This window comes from Scomber japonicus, chromosome 1 (assembly GCF_027409825.1).
Source record: "Scomber japonicus isolate fScoJap1 chromosome 1, fScoJap1.pri, whole genome shotgun sequence".
NCBI lineage: Eukaryota > Metazoa > Chordata > Actinopteri > Scombriformes > Scombridae > Scomber > Scomber japonicus.
Genome location: NC_070578.1, coordinates 39,381,541 through 39,398,360, shown reverse-complemented (window position 1 = coordinate 39,398,360; position 16,820 = coordinate 39,381,541). Strand labels below are relative to the sequence as shown.

Here is a 16,820-nt window from a genome sequence, read left to right as displayed (position 1 = left end):
AATTGAATCAAGCTTCTTAAAAAAAAGATGTGTTTAAATATATGGGCAGTTTTGAAAAGGTATATAAACTTGGGTAGGGTAAGTTGATCCACTAAAGGTATAAATTAATATGTATTCTTTTTTTTTCCCACCACCACCCCCCTTCTTCGGAGGACAACTTTATTTTTAATGAAGCAATACATTTTACAAATGCAAATACAATTTGTCCTACCGCAACCATTCATGTGACCCTGGAGTCATAGCACCACGTGAAGTGATACATTAAACACATGAAACGCAACTAGGTAACAGATGGACAAGTGAGACGGAGAGACAGACAGATAGATAGACAGACAGACAAAGACAGACAGACAGTGGGACAGGACGATGACAAAACTGACAGGACAGAATTAATATGTATTCTAATAGGATGGGAATAGAGACCACTGGGTCAGCTAGACAGAGGAGGAGTTTGTCCACATACAAGGTAACACAGGTCTCAATATTACCCAACTTAATACCTTTAATGTGTGGATGCCTCCTAATGCTGATTGCCAGGGGTCAATGATCCCCCTTGTGGACGCCACATTGCAGGGAGAATGGGCTGGATCTTTCCCTATTTTGAGAATGAAGGATTTGGATTAGAATATAGTATTTTGGCCCTATTTATTAAAGTGTCACCAAATCCAAATGTCCTAAGTGTCGCAATTAAATAGAATGCCTTGGTGGTGTCTGAAGGCAGTATGGCAGCCCTGTCCTCCTTGCGATAATCAGCATACATAATATCAAGGATTCTGTGAACATTACAGAAGGAGTGTAATTCTGGGATAAATCCGGTTTAGTTTCTATACTTCTTAATGCTGGGTCTATGAAACTCAACTCCCCACAATCCTTGGTTTCTGGTTCTCAGGTGTGAATTCCACCCTTAAACCCGCCCCCCAAACACATACACTATAGTCTACTTGTATGTTTTTTTTATTGAGGTTTGTGAATTGTTTTGTTTTAAGTTTGAGCTCACATTACTGGAGATCGCATGGCAGGCCTATTAATTACCCCCAAAGTAGACTATAACACAACTGTCATAATTTACTTCCCATAGGTAACTTCAAAAAATTGCTAAGGCTACTGTACAATAATATACAACCACACAAGACTCAGCAGTCAGTCAGATTTTACTTTCAAAAGAAATGTAAACAGGTTTCCATAATGTCACACATGGCTTAACATTGCTGTGATGTGATACTCTGCATCCATAATAAACAATAAACAACAACAAAATTCTACATCCAAAAACAAAACATGACTCAATAGTCATTATGACCTCCATTCAAGTCTACAGTAGAGGATAATGGAGTATCTGATCCACTTTCTGCCACTGTTTCTGAAAGGGACACTTGAGTGAAAAGGTAAGATGTGGTTGTGGTGAGCTTGGATGTGTAAATTGGGTTGTCTCCATTCAAAGTAGTGTATTAAAACTAGACCTCCCGCCACACCTGACTCATGCCAAACTTTTCATGAAACTTGGGAGGTTTGATTAAAACCATGGTATTTCATCATAATGTGCTTTAGCATTTGGGCTAAACTAACCTTTCCTTGAAAAAAAACTTTGTAAGCATCTGGTTGCCTACTCTTTGACTTCTGTCCCTCTCCCTTCTCTCCTTTATCTTCTGGCAACCAGATTTACTCTTTGCGAGAGACATGTTGCTGTGTAGCTCAGAGCCTAGAGCACTGTGTAGGAATGTGTCACTTAGCAACCCTTACCGTCTTACCTGGCGGAATGAACCATTTTGCATTTTTGCAAGGGAGGTACAGGTAGTCTAACTGGGGATTTCCACTGGGTCCGTCAGCGGCGCGGAACGGCTGTGCTACGGTTTAGCTCCGTCCTCTGCCCGGCGTCAACTCACACCGGGAGCGTTACAGCAGCGTACCGGAGCATGCTTTGGTAGAGAAAGCTGCCTTTTAAAATGAAGTTGCACTGTTAATACAGTAATTATGGCAGCCCAATCAAATCCGAACGAGTGCCTTTAGTCTACAGTAATTACTGTAGTAGCTAGTCTACCGTAATTACTGTAGTAGCAGCACAACTAAATGGCCCGGTTTTGTTAACTTGCTCAATTTTGGTTGATTTGGTAATTTTCTTTGATTTTTGTGCTTATTTCATGTGTCAGTAGCTACGTAGCTAGATGGAGTCTTTATCTGACTGTTTTATTCATGTCTGTTGCTGAAATACGATCGGGAGGCTGCGCGGGTTGTTTTATTTTGAAAAACTGAAGTTTTATTATGCCGATTCAGTGTCTGACTTCCTGTCTGGTGCAATCTGCTCTGTTGAGCTTGTCGCGAGTTGGAAACGGCTCCGTCAAAAATAGAAATGCTACCTATCGATAGCGCTGCGGCGCGGGAGCCGCTGCTGAGACGTTGCTGACATGCTGCTGAAACGTTCCCGGTGGAGACACTCTCATTAATTATAGTGTTACCTATCAGCTCCGGTGACCGTGGCGTAGCTGTAACGCGCCGCTGCCGGACCCAGTGGAAATTGGGCTTCAGACAGTCTAAATTTGATTAAAGCAACCTTATTATTGAACTTTCACAGCAAATTTTATTTGATTTTAATATTTATGACGTTGTTTCTTATAACTGACTTCTTTAAATAAATGCAAAAAAACTTTACTAAAAATTTTACAAAAGCCTAGCCCCCCTCCCCCCACTTCGACACCCGTGGGTGTAACCACAAAAAAATGATAAATATGAAATATTTTATCCACCTACAGTGTATTTAAGTGTACTTATTTAAAAAATGACATCATTTTAAAACATCAAATGAAAAGAGAAAAAGGCAGTGTTTCTTCAATTAGATTTTAATGTGTTTTGTCAATATGGAGCAGGACATAATCAACATTTTTGGCAAAATAATTTTGTGACAAATTATGAAAAAATTTGTTAAAAACCATCTTGTTGTGTTGCAAAAAGTGGATTACATTCATTCCACTTTTTAGTTCACAATTATTTACCTGTATATAATCAGACATTATGAAAAACACTGCTTACACCTGTTGGACACTGGGTTGCATCAATGGATATAACCAGTATTTTTCATAAAAAAATCTGGCACAATGTCTGACCATGTTCCTTCTACAGTCAAACGACATTGTTTGGGCTCAGTGAACTTAGTTTTTTCATGTTATTTCAGTTTAGAAAAATGAATATCTGACAACAACAAATTATTAAGATATTATATATTAAATTCAGCCAACAAACTGAAATCAATTTTACAACTTAATATTCTGTGCTGCAAAAAACAATCATGGTAATTTCATTTTAAAATTTAACTCATGTGTTGTATCATAGAGAAAAGAAAAAAAACACCTGATAACAACAACTCAAGTCAAGTCATAACTTGTCTGAATACAGTTGATAAAAAAATAATCTGACAATAAGAATTTTGGATAACACATCTTTAAAAGATGTGTGGGGCAGAGAGAGAGAGAGAGAGAGAGAGGAACTCGTTCCAGTTCTCCATCATGAGTTCAGAGATTCTGGTTCAGAGATGACGTTATTATATTATAAAGAGTTCAGGTGGTTGGAAAATGGAAATTGTATTATTATTATTTTTTTTTTACTTTTTTTAAACTGTCCACCTGAGTGCCATCTGAATGCTTCAATGGAAGTGATACAACCATAAGCTTTATAAAAGCAGAACATTTGACTAAACCACATGGACACAAAAAAGCTGTGACATGTCATTGACCCATTTATTCTCACAATTTCATCCTTGGTATTAGCCACTGTGTCCTCAATATTTTGTTTTTATTTTATTCATACATTTTGTGTGTATTAGTGTCATCTTAAATGAAAATTGTCTTTGCTGTTCACATCATACATAAATGCCCATTCACCTCTATTGTACTGAGGTGGCAGCAGACATATATATTATATAATAATATATTAAGGCTGACTAGGATAAATGTGTTGATGATGAATGTTCATGACCTCATCATGGTCAGTTGAGACATTCCTCTCAGTGAACAACAGAAGAATTGAGTCTTCCTTCTCCATATCTGTTTATAAACTGGATCTTGATCACCTTCAGAGTTGAGAATGATCAGATGACTGATGCAGTTGTCACTAGCAGGTTAGACCTCACTGACCAAAAGACAAAAGAGGGATCAGAGGGGGGCATGGTTGAGTAAACTAGCAAGTAGTAGTGTACCAAAATCTGTTGAATGGGATAATGTCAGCTTAGGGTGCTTTATTTTCCTAATCATCAGCTGACATACAGCATATATTAATTTCCACTATAATGGCCAGTTTACTCCATCATAACAGCATCTTATAAAGGCACAATGTCTCACATTCTTCACTGAAACTGAAAGGGCACTTCACAGTGTTTCTTTCTCTTATATAGTGCAGCCTATAGGACACCATTACAGGGACAAACGGTCCAAAAATAACTATGAATACAGTGGTTCTGGGTGGGGTTTGTGCTAAGATTTTCTGGTTTTGATCCTTAGCCCAGCATGCTACATGGTATTTTAATCGTTGGGGGATATTTATAGTACTTTGGAAATAAGGCCTTACAGACTTGTCGGTTACTACTTTCAGTGAGAAGCAGCTTGTATAATCCAGACCAAGCACGGGATGACTGAGTGTACCCACAATGGAGGTAAATTGCTTTTACATTTTCACAAGATATATTAAAATTCTCCTTTCAGCTAACAAGTGGATGATTTGATTTAACACACCTGAACATGCATATTATTCTTATTTGTCAAGGATGTCAGTGAGGAAGACACATTTTTTGAGTGCAGTGAAAAAGAAAAGGATACTCAACCAACACCACAGTCTTGTTGCAAAGGTGAGTGTAAGCAGGCTGATACAAGTGATAAATGTCAGCAGGCAACATATGCAGTGCAGCCTCAAAATAATTTTATCATCAACATTATTACAACTGCTATTTACAGAGAGCTGGTACTCTTGCCTTTCATTACAGGTTTGAATGACAGGACAGGTCACAGCAGTTTTTTTGAAGTAGAGTTTTAAATTTGTTATGATTAATTTCTGCAATTAGACAAAAAATCTTACAATGACTATTATAAAATAACAAAGCAGGCTACCTAAAGCTTTTGAAAGAGTTTATCTCAGACTGACAGAAACTAAAGATATAAATGATGCCTGTGAAGGACTGTGTGAACGATGAGGTAGATGGCTGGATCAGGATAGGAGTTTGTCTATCTCCCGTAGGGTGTCGATAAGGACACGGTAGGCACGTATACGTTTATATGACTTTATTCAGGTTCAAGGTAGATACAAAGTATGTACACTGTATGGTTATAGAGACAGATATTCTATAGAAATAGAATAACATAATGGAATATCAGTACCTTGTAACCATAACTAATACATAACCTGTTGTAAGCTATAGTGAAAGAAATTAAATAAACCACTATTTAAGTTGAACTACTCTAAATACCATAGAAATATGACAGGAATACTACAGCAATATTACAGGCATATTACTGAAATATTACATAAATAACAGAACTATAGGGCACTTAGCAGCATGCAGGCATGTGTATGCAACACACAGCCAACCCATCACCAAAGGCTAATGGACATCTTTGATGGTAATCTAACTTAGCTCGTAATGCTAAGCTAACATGCTAATGAAATATGAAATATACAAATTATCCCTCAAAGGACAAAGAAATTCAATTTACATTCTTCATGAATGCATACAGGCTGTTACTCTGTGGATTGGAGAATCAAATTGACTCCTATGGGGAACATGTGAGCTTAGGCCCCTCTATAGGTGACCGAACTATGCCTGAGTAAAATGGAACAAAAAACAATAAAAAGATAGTACCACTGGCGGCCTCCAGAGGGCACTGAAGGATACTTATAGTGACCTACTCACACTTTCGTACAATGCCCCTGGATTAGCTGTTGTGGCTAACATCACCAGAATCTACTTCCAATTGGGCAACTAGTCAACACACTTTAATAAGTGAGATAGAAGACAAATTGGTGTGGATTAATGGTCCACACCAATTTGTTTTCTTCATTTATCCATCAAAACGTGTAAAGAACTGAGAGCAGGGTTGACATTAATTAATAAATTAGAAATTATAAATACATGTTTTTATTATTTCCCAGATTGTTACTGTAAATGATTACTTGGCTGATTAACATTGTTTTGCAGTATCTCTTTACTGCACTCCTCCTTAGAGCCCCATAAAAAGGGTGGGAAAAAAAACTAAAAAAAAAAAACTGTAGTTCAAGTGTATGAAATACTTAATACTGAACTATTAATACAACAGATGCATGAGACTGTTCCAGAGTCTCCTGCAGCCTGATGTCAGGTAAGTGTCAGTGGAGCTCAGTATGACAAATTTACCGGTTTGTATCGAGCTTGAAAATCTTTTTTTCTAATCATTATTTTAAGTTGATCATAACTGTATCCAGTCAATGATGACATAATGACCAATGGATTGTTTTGTAACCCTAACCCTAACCCTAACCCTATTTTTAAGATGCAACTGGTTTTATCATATTAAGTGATGATATATAATTGTGGTTTTAAAGAGCAGAGGAATGAAGAGAAAGAACTGACCTTGACAACAATGGACACAGATGGACAGTCTACAGGTACACTCTCACTCACACTACCTGCATTTATGGGTTTAGATTTGAATTTTAATTATTGAGAAGGGTAGTGATTAATCATGGAGGATATGTCCACGGATATTCTGGGGTTAAGGATCCTACAGATTCTCAACATAACTATCAAAAATACAAATAACATTACAATTATTGTTTTTTGAAGTATCTCTTCACTGCACTCCTCCTCATAGGTCAAAAAAGGTAAACTGTAAGCTGTAGTTCAGGTGGATGCAATGTTTTCCATTTTAATATCAAGTATAAATACAACAGATCCATGAGACTGTTCCAGAGTCTCCTGCAGCCTGATGTGAACATCGGTATAAAGGAACCATGTTTTTTTTAATGAAGTATGCATTGAAATGTAACAGGAATATTTTTAGAAAACATATTTCGAAGATGATCATGATTTTATAAAGTTATTAATGAATTGAAATATGCAGTATTTTCAATTACTATTGGATTGCTTTGTATGTATTATTAAGAAGAAACTGGTTCTGTCAGTCAAAAGAGATTATATTTAACACTTGGCAAAATGTGGTGAGACTAAAAGTCAGTGAACATCAGTATAATGGAACCAATTTATTATTTTCTGTTGAATTTTGTACTAAAATGTAAAAGGAATATTTTCAAGAAAATGTAATTTGAAGTTCATTATAACTGTATACATTTAGTAATGAAATTAAATATATCCAGTATTGTGACTGATTAATACATTGCTTTGTATGTATTAATAAGATGAAACTGGTTCTGTCAAATAAAAGAGATTGTATTTAATTATGTCTCTAGGATTTGAACAGCAGGGGAATGAAGAGAAAGGACTAACCTCGACTACAATGGACACAGATGGGCCAGAGTCTACAGGTACACTCACCCTTACACTACCTACATTTATGGATATAGATGTGGTTCTAACCACAGGTCATTTATGGAAGTTGGAGCTTGGTCATCTTGAGACAAGACAGAGTTTGCAAAAGTTGATATCCTACCATGCTGTTATCCGGCAAGTAAAAGAACATGCAGTAATTAATTTAAATATATGCAGTATTTTCAATGACTAATTGATTGCATGGTATGTATTAAGATGTATTAATGTGATGATGTATCAAGATGTATGTTAGGTGACTCAGTACACTGTTGAGTAGGGTTGTACTCAAATCACATTACAGTTAATTCAAGTGCACCTGCAGCTCTCCTAGTCACCTCTACATAGCAAATGTTTTGATTTACCTGTAAGTCTCAAATTTTACAGCCTTTTGATCATCTTCTGTGATGTAAACACCTATCACACATTCACATATCTGTTTTTCCATTACATTCAAGTTTGTAGTAATCTTCAGACAAGACAGAGTTTGTTAAACTTAATATCCTACCATGCTGTTATCCTGCAAGTAAAAAGAAAGGAAAAGGAAGAACAGTGACATTTGACTAAATGTGATTTCTTAAGAACAATCATTTTACATTAAATTGGGACAGGCCAATGTAATTGATTTACTGTACAAATTAAAATAAAACCTATGTAGCAACATTGAACAAATCCCAGTTGCATAACATAACAAATGACACCAATGATTCAGAAAACAAGACATTTTTCCAAATCCACAACTTTTGGCCTAATCTGTATCAAATCAAGTGTTTCATAAATGCCAATACGACACTGAAAACACATTAAAAATCATTTTCTACCTCACCTCTAGTTATATCTAAAAAATAAAATATAAAACATAAAAAATCAAGTAGATAAATAAATATATCCATGCAAATAGTTCACCTTTATCTTCTAAGGCTTTAAGATTTCCATTCCAATTGAGAGTATGTATAACTTTAACTACTTTTCAATTTATCTTATCAATGCAGTGAATAAGTGTAACAAGACTGTTATTAATGCCAGATGTTATGGATACATACAGTTGGTTAAAAAAAATCTAGGTTCTAGAGGATCATTCATTTTTCAGTTAATTTTTACAAGTGATGTTTTTTTCTCTTTTTCCTAGTCATTTTTCTCATTATCTCCAAACTTGGACTGGAGAAATTTTATCCCAACAAGCTCACTCTTTGCTCTCTTTTGGAAATCAGCAAAAGCACTATTTATGATGAAACTGTTGAATCATTGGAGAAAATACCATGGGGCTTTCTCAGGAAACTCTTTCAAATAAATTCAGCATGCAGAAACTTTACACAAGTATCAAACAATGATGATGATGATGATAAAAACAGTAATCAGTTTGACTGTGACCAGCCCACTGCAGATGACTCTGATGACAACAAGGTTAACCCTCTTGACCTCATAGTTGCACTCTTTCTTTGTGCTGACAGCTTCTTGCAACAGGAAATGGCCCTCAAGATGTCAATGTGTCAGTTTCCTGTCCCACTGCTGTTACCTCATGGCAATAACAGTCAGTCTACTCTGATGCTGTGGGCTCTGAGAGACATCGTCAAAGAGTGGTGTCCACAGGATTTATCTGAATCAAGAGGATTTGTTGAAAACAGCATTGTCCAAGCAAATATACCATTCTTTACCTTTGTCAGGCTGAAAAACTGTAATCTCTCCAAGTCACAGGTTTTGAATCATGTTCTCAGTCGTGGCCAACAGAATCACAACATCTTCATACACAGAGATATGGAAGGAGGAACGATCACAAAAAAAATAGCAAATGGTTTGGTGGAGGTTAGCTGGTATCTTCCCTGTGGCAAAGAAAATATCGACATATTTCCAGGACCAGTTGCCTTTGCCAATTTGAGAGGAGACATTTGTGAGTCACTGGCACAATTCAATTTCCTTTTTCAAGAGTCAACTGCTACCTTTGTGGTCCTGGACAAAGTTGAAGAAAATGAGCTCAAGATTCTGACTTCTCTTCAAGATGTGAAATCCAAACTTTTCTTGGTTTTTAATCGCAAGGAGGACAGCTCTAGGGAGGACATGATGTCTGTTAAGACAACAATGGAAGAATTAGAGGTACCAAACAGCAGTGTGAAGACCAAATACCCAAAGGTAAATGTAGCAGAGTTTTCAAAGAAACTTTGTGGTGCAATCAAGACCTCACTGCCACATGTATCAGCCACATTCAACATTGTCAATATGGTTGAAAAAGCTGCTGAGCTTGGTCTATCTGTGGATGAAACCACAAGTGATGAACAAAATAAAGCAGCTGAGGAGATCATGGTTGACATTAAGGGGCAGAGTATACCCGACTACAAGAAACAACAACTTCCTTTGCAGGGAGAAAACTGGAAAAGATTATCACAGTTACAGAAGGATGAGTGTAGATTGAAATCTGGTTACTCTGGCTTTGAACAGCATAAATGCCAGCTACAGCAAGAAAAAGATGAAATTAGGAAGGAGCAAAGCAAACAAAAACTGTCTAAAGGAATGTAGAGTTTTATTAAAACTGTATCCACAAGTGACAAAGAGAAAAGAGATTTTTTTCTTAAGTGGATGAAACTCAAACTTGATACACATTCACGGAGCAAACTGTCTGAGCTGCGCAACAAGTTCAAAGAACAATGTAAGAAAAAAGACATCAAAGACATCAAACTCATTGCACAGTTAGATAAAGATTTGCTGGAAAGCTCTTTAGGAGTAGAGCATTACATGAGAGAGATGGGACTCATCTATGAGTTCTCAATTGATGGCTCAAGAAACACTGCTGATGAAATATCTCATCTCCCTGGTTTGGCTGCTGAAATGCTGTTGGATGGATATCCTTTAGAGCTCTTGGATGGAGATGCCTCCAACATCCCAGAGAGATGGGTGACAGATGTGCTGATGGAGCTTCACAAGAAGGTTGGAGAACAGAGCAGACTGTTAGTATTGACTGTGCTGGGTGTTCAAGGTACAGGGAAGTCAACACTCCTCAACACCATGTTTGGTGTGCAGTTTCCTGTCAGCAGCGGCAGATGCACAAGAGGAGCTTATATGCTCTTCCTCAAAGTTGGAGAGGATATGAAACATGAGCTGAACTATGATTGTATAGTTCTCATTGACACAGAGGGTCTAAAGTCTCCTGATCTGGCAGAACTAGAGGAAAGTTATGTGCATGACAATCAGCTGGCAACTTTTGTGATTGGTTTAAGTGATGTCACCATTATCAGCATCGCAATGGAAAACTCAACAGAAATTAAAGACATCCTGCAAATTGCAGTTCATGCCTTCCTGAGAATGAAGGTAATAGGGAAAAGGCCAATTTGTCATTTTGTGCATCAAAATGTTTCTGGAGTTTCAGCTCATGCAAAGAACATAACAGACAGAAAGCATCTCTTGGACCAGCTCAATCAAATTACACAAATTGCTGCTGAAATGGAAAAGAAGCCTTCTATTAAAGCATTCACAGATGTGCTGGACTATGACATTGACAAAAACAACTGGAACATCCCAGGACTCTGGCATGGAACTCCTCCGATGGCACCAGTGAACACAGGTTACAGTGAAGCTGTAGCAGAGTTAAAGAAAAATCTTTTGGAGACAGTGAAAACAAAACAAAGCAATGAAGTCTCAAAGATCCCAGAGTTTCTAGAATGGATGAGAAGTCTCTGGAAAGCTGTGAAATATGAGAACTTCATCTTTAGTTTCAGAAACACTCTTGTGGCACAGGCCTACGACAACCTTTGCAAAGAGTTCAGTCGATGGGAATGGGTGTTCAGAAAGGAAATCCTCTCCTGGCAAAAAAAAGCAGAGTTGGAAATCTTAAATTTTGACTTTGAATCCAATATTCAAGATTGGAGCACATTGGTTGAACCAAAAAAAACAGAGGCATCAGAGAAAATAGCATCTGAAGAAACAAAAATGAAGGAGAAACAAACTACTACAAAGGGAAAGACCAGAATGTCAATCTGATAGAAAAATTCAAAACTGACTTTCTCAAAAACATCAGTAGTCTTGCTGATGAAATCAAACATTCAGCAAACAATAGATTGGATTATGTTCTTGAAATAAAGAAAAGTTCAAAAAAGGTTCAAGACATTCAAAGGAAATACAGAGGCAGGATTGAAGACGAGGTCATGAAGCTCCTGAGTGACTGTAAAGACAAAGACAAACTGCCTGATGAACAGCTGTTACAGAGGTTTGAAAAGATGTGGATTGAAGCCACTAAAGATGTGCCTGGCCTGGAAAAGAGAGATATTGCCGCAAGCATTCTAAACCAGTTGAGAAAAAATTTCTCCAACCAAAATGTTAATGAAGAATTTCAAAACATTAAAGACCTAAAGGAGATGGGAATGGATCCATTTAAAACCAGACATGGTCATATGGACTCTTTGTTCAAGAAAGTTAAATCTTGGCTTTGGGGACTAGGAGATCTGCAAAACTTTGCTGACAGTGTCATTGAGTCTTGCACGCAGTTTGTGCTTGATAAAGCACAGACAAACACAGATTACCATGACTCTTTTACAATGGATCTTCTTGAAAAAATAGATGAATCCCTTAAACAAAGCTACAAGCATCACAAAACAAATGCAAAGTTTGAGATTGACCTGAAACTTCACATTTGTGGCATTGCCTCAAGGGAATTCCTCAAAATGCATAACAAATTCTTGTCAGATAAAGATCCTAAAATTCTTCTGGAAAACAAGAAATCTCAGTACTTGACAGATTTTCTTGATTTATACAAACAGAGGGATCATTGTCAACGTAAAGCAAATGATTTTGTCCAGTTTTGTATCAAACCTGCTGTGGAAGAGTTCATCAATAGATCTTTGGGAATAGACATTGTGGATGAAATTTTGACAGGTTCTCATTCAGCTGAGTACAGCTCCCGCTCCTTTTTCCAGTACAACATTCAGAAAGAGTTGCTGAAAAAGAATGACTTTAACGGGTTTGCCATATACATTGATATGTATGAAATATATGTTAAGGATTGGATATTTCAGCAAATTCAGAAAGAAATGTCAAAGGACAAAACTTTGTGCAAACTGAAGAAGAAGAACCTTCAAGTCATAGTTGATAAAATCACAGCAGCATTAGAGCAGGCCACAAAAGGACCAGATGGTGTTCAACTGCCAGACAACAATGAAAGTATCACAGAGCTCATCAGCAACATACGGAAATATTTGATTAAAGACATCTCAATCTCAGAGGAGGATGAAAAAACCACCCTGTTTCAAATCCAAAGCACATGTCATCCATTTATCAACAGCCTCAAAATGTCAATAAAAAAGTTGAGAGAACAGCTTCAGGAGGAATTCTCAAAGTCTGAAGACATCACTGAGACTCTGATCAAACTTCCAATCAAACCACAGGATGAGCTTTTCAAGCGAGTGTTTGGTTGTGGACAGCAATGTCCATTTTGTAAAGTTCCCTGTGAGGCTGGAGGAAAAGAGCACGATAAGCATCATGCAGCTGTGCATCGACCACAAGGTCTTGGTAGAGTCAGGTATAAAGGCACAAAGAAGCTGGTGGAAACACTGTGTACAACTGATATTCACAGTGAAAGTATATTCGGTAACACAGACACTAAAGGAAAGTTGCATTCTTACAAAGAGTATCACACTTACTATCCAGACTGGAACATTCCTCCAGACCCCAGCACTGAGGCATCTGACTACTGGAAGTATGTACTGGTACGATACAATGACAAATTTGCTCAACAATACAACGCTGAGCCAGCTGATGTTCCAGAGGCCTGGAGGAGAATCACAAAGGAACAAGCACTGAAGGGGTTAAGAGATGCCTTCAACATAAAGTGAACAATTAAAAAATGTCTTCAAACAAAAGGACATAGTGACTTAACAATTCAGAGTGTTCAGCAGATCATAATGGACAAATTAAATTAGTTCAATTCAACATTGATTGATACCGTTAAAAAATGGCTGAACCATTATCGTTACCTTACATTTTGTTTTTCATATTTTATTTGTAATGTATGTTGTTTTTCTATGTAACTGACTTTGTGGTTCAAACTAAAATGCAGAGTTTACATTAGCCAGTATGTGTAATTGGCTGGCAGATTAAAATATCAACTGCCAAAATGTCTGGTAGGAAATATACCAAATAAATACATGTATAAAGTCATATTAATTATTAATATATCATATTAATATTATTAACAACATATTAAATACTAATATCATTTAATGTGATATAGTCTATCAGATATGTTGCCAAGACAACAACAAACAAACTTGTGCAAAAGTTTCTTTTTCATTGAGTGTCTTATCATGTCACTGAGTGAGGCAATTCTAAATCGCGCCGCAAATCAATGTGAATTAAATGTGAAATTCGGACCGGACATACATCTAATGTAGAATAATGTCTGTATTTAATACCACTGGACCACTGCTCTCTCTCTGACTTTCTATCTCTCGTCTTTTTAAAAGTAGGGGAGAACGAGGTTGGTTGTCACATTCATCAGATCTCTTTCCCTAGAGGGCATTATTAAAAAGTGTAAGTACTAAAAGTTTCAGAATTTGGGTGAGATGCTATTTCAGAGATCATTTCTGGAGTAAACCTTTTGACAATGAGGTCAGAGGACATTTTAGTGATTTAGTGAAAATATAAATATCCAACTCTTCAGTGTTTCTCCTCTAGGCTTTAAAGTAGCTGTGTGTAACAAATATATTCCAAGTAATCATAAAATGGCCCTAAATGTCACCAGACATTAAGGAATCATGTTCATTTCAAACACTGATATCACTGACAGTAGTAGTCCAGCCAGAATATTCACATTTGAAAAGCTCAGTTGCAGCCCTCAAGTAATGTTTGTGTTGTCATTCTGTGTTTTGGCCTGATGCTCCACCCACCACCTAGCTACCAATCACCAAGTCAGTAGCGTTTCAGCATCCAGGTTGCCAGTTGCCACTGAGCTGCAGCTAGGAACACTGCAGATAATGTCTGATGTTACAAAACCAAAAAAGCCTTGTTATGACTCAAATATGTCGTGACAATTTGAGAAACAAAAGTTGGGATGTCTGACTGTCGGTCGCGTCCTCACACCACATTGTGTATGGATCACGTCCAACAAATGGCAACCCGCGTGAACGTCAACTCTGGCAGGAGGGGGTGAGGAGTAACAGCTCTCTCCAGTGTTTTGAATGTGGGCCACAGTACCATTTCTAAACACTTGGTGTCAGAGTTACATACTTCAACTTTAACATGATGAGTTGATAATAAAACAATCATTAGTATTAAAAAGTATGAAGAGAGAGCGATAGGTTGGTAGGTTTTTTCTTAGCTACGCCAAAACATGTAGTTGTTACCTTTGCTGGTAGAAAAAAACCCAGTTGAGGATGCTTGTCATGTTCTCTTTGGGGTTGGTTGTAACATGTTGGTATACATACATATATGGTGTGATACATCTAGTCCTTTCTTTTAAAATAGCAGTATAACCAGGACCTTTGTCAGGAAAACAAACAAAGGTCAGACTCCACCAGCTCAGGACAGTCACAGAGATGAAACTGCACAATATTTTATATAAAAGGACAAAAAATGCACTTATAGAAATTATTTTTCCTGTTTATTTTCTGTTGGTGCAGTAGATGTGTACATTATTGTATTTCAATGAAACTAAAAAATTTAAATATTGTTTTAAGATTGTCTGCATTTTTTTTCTCCATTAAAATAACACAGGGACAACCATTCTCATTGTGGGGTTGGTTGTCATAAGTGCACAAGACATATTTGACGGTCCACATCTTTTGAACAGAATCAGCTGAAGGAGAAGAAGACCACTCTATTCCTACCTGACACTTCAGGCCTTCATTACTAATTAAAAGGAAATCTATTCGGTATACAGTTTATGTGGAATTCAAAGGAAAGTAAAAAGTGTGACTACCAACCCCATTCTCCCAGTTTAGTCAGGAAGCCAACAGCAAAGCCTACTTTACGTTTAACTTTATCAAACAAATATAAATGTCCTCATCTCATCCAAGTCCTTATCCTCCCTCTCAGCAGCTGGTTGTACAGACGTAGCGCTGGCCTTTCTGATCACTGGCTGCCAGCCACAGAGCACACATAACTTGATTGATAAAATAAAAATCTCCGGACACACTGACGGGACTTCATTAACAACAGCAAGGCTATTCATTTTATTTTATCATTGTAGCCTATACTATAAAAGTTAGTTTAGAGTTCATTCTTTTAATAACTTTTTAATAAAATACATTTGTTGCATCAAAGCTAAATCAATTGAGGTCACCGTAGTCATGCAGGTAATCCGTGTGTTTGAGTTTTTTTGTCTTTTTTTTAAACCATGTGATCCTACTGGGCTCTGTACTGTATTAAAAATATGTATGTATATGTATGTATGGCCCGAATTCTGAAATATTACTGGTCATATTGGCTGTCAAAAAAATGTAAACTCTGGCCATAATTAACAATATTTGGTTGTTTTTTATTTTATTTTTCTTTGTTCATATTAATATATGGCTGTGTGAATAGTAACCAGTGTGTAAAATGATGATGATGATGATGAAGATGTCAGCATGGTTCATTCATTGTTCACAGTTAATTTTCTAATGGTTACTATCAGTCAATGAATAACAAATATTGATACAACTGACTTTTGGTTCTGTTGTTTAGAAGTTGAACATGAAACAAAGAAGAAAGCACAGAAACTATTACTCACACTTTTAAATATTTACCATGTTTTTTATTGTTTATTGTATAATGAGATGCTGTTTTACTACTTTTTACATTTATATATTACATTACATTTATTATTATTTCCATTATAGTTTTATTCTTTAACATTTCTTACAGATCATAACATGCTACAATGAAGAAGTTATTCATGTTTTCTTGCAGAGTAAATTAATTGTCATCAGTTCAAATGTGTTCATGTTGATATAAATTACTTTTTGATTCATCAACAAATACTGAGACATCCTTTCATGTTTTAATGTGTAACTTTTTTCACTATTTTTGACAGATGATGATGTGTTGAACAAGTCAAGTTAAACACCAGAAAACTATTTTGTTATTATATATTTACATATATTTACTTCTTCATTGTAGCATGTTATGATCTGTAAGAAATGTTAAAGAATAAAACTATAATGTAAATAATAATAAATGTAATGTAATAATATAAATGTAAAATCTAGTAAAATAGCATCTCAATACACAATAAACAATAGAAAATATGTTAAATATTTAAAAGTGTGAGTAATAGTTTCTGTGCTTTCTTCTTTGTTTCATGTTCAACTTCTAAACAGCAGAACCAAAAGTCAGTTGTATCAATATTTGTTATTCATTG

At 36.4% G+C, this 16,820-nt stretch overlaps 1 pseudogene; it reads left to right on the top strand.

The window, feature by feature from the left end:
• The first annotated feature begins 6,596 nt into the window (after positions 1–6,596).
• On the top strand, positions 6,597–13,314 carry LOC128368079 (up-regulator of cell proliferation-like; annotated as a pseudogene).
• Positions 13,315–16,820: the final 3,506 nt, after the last annotated feature.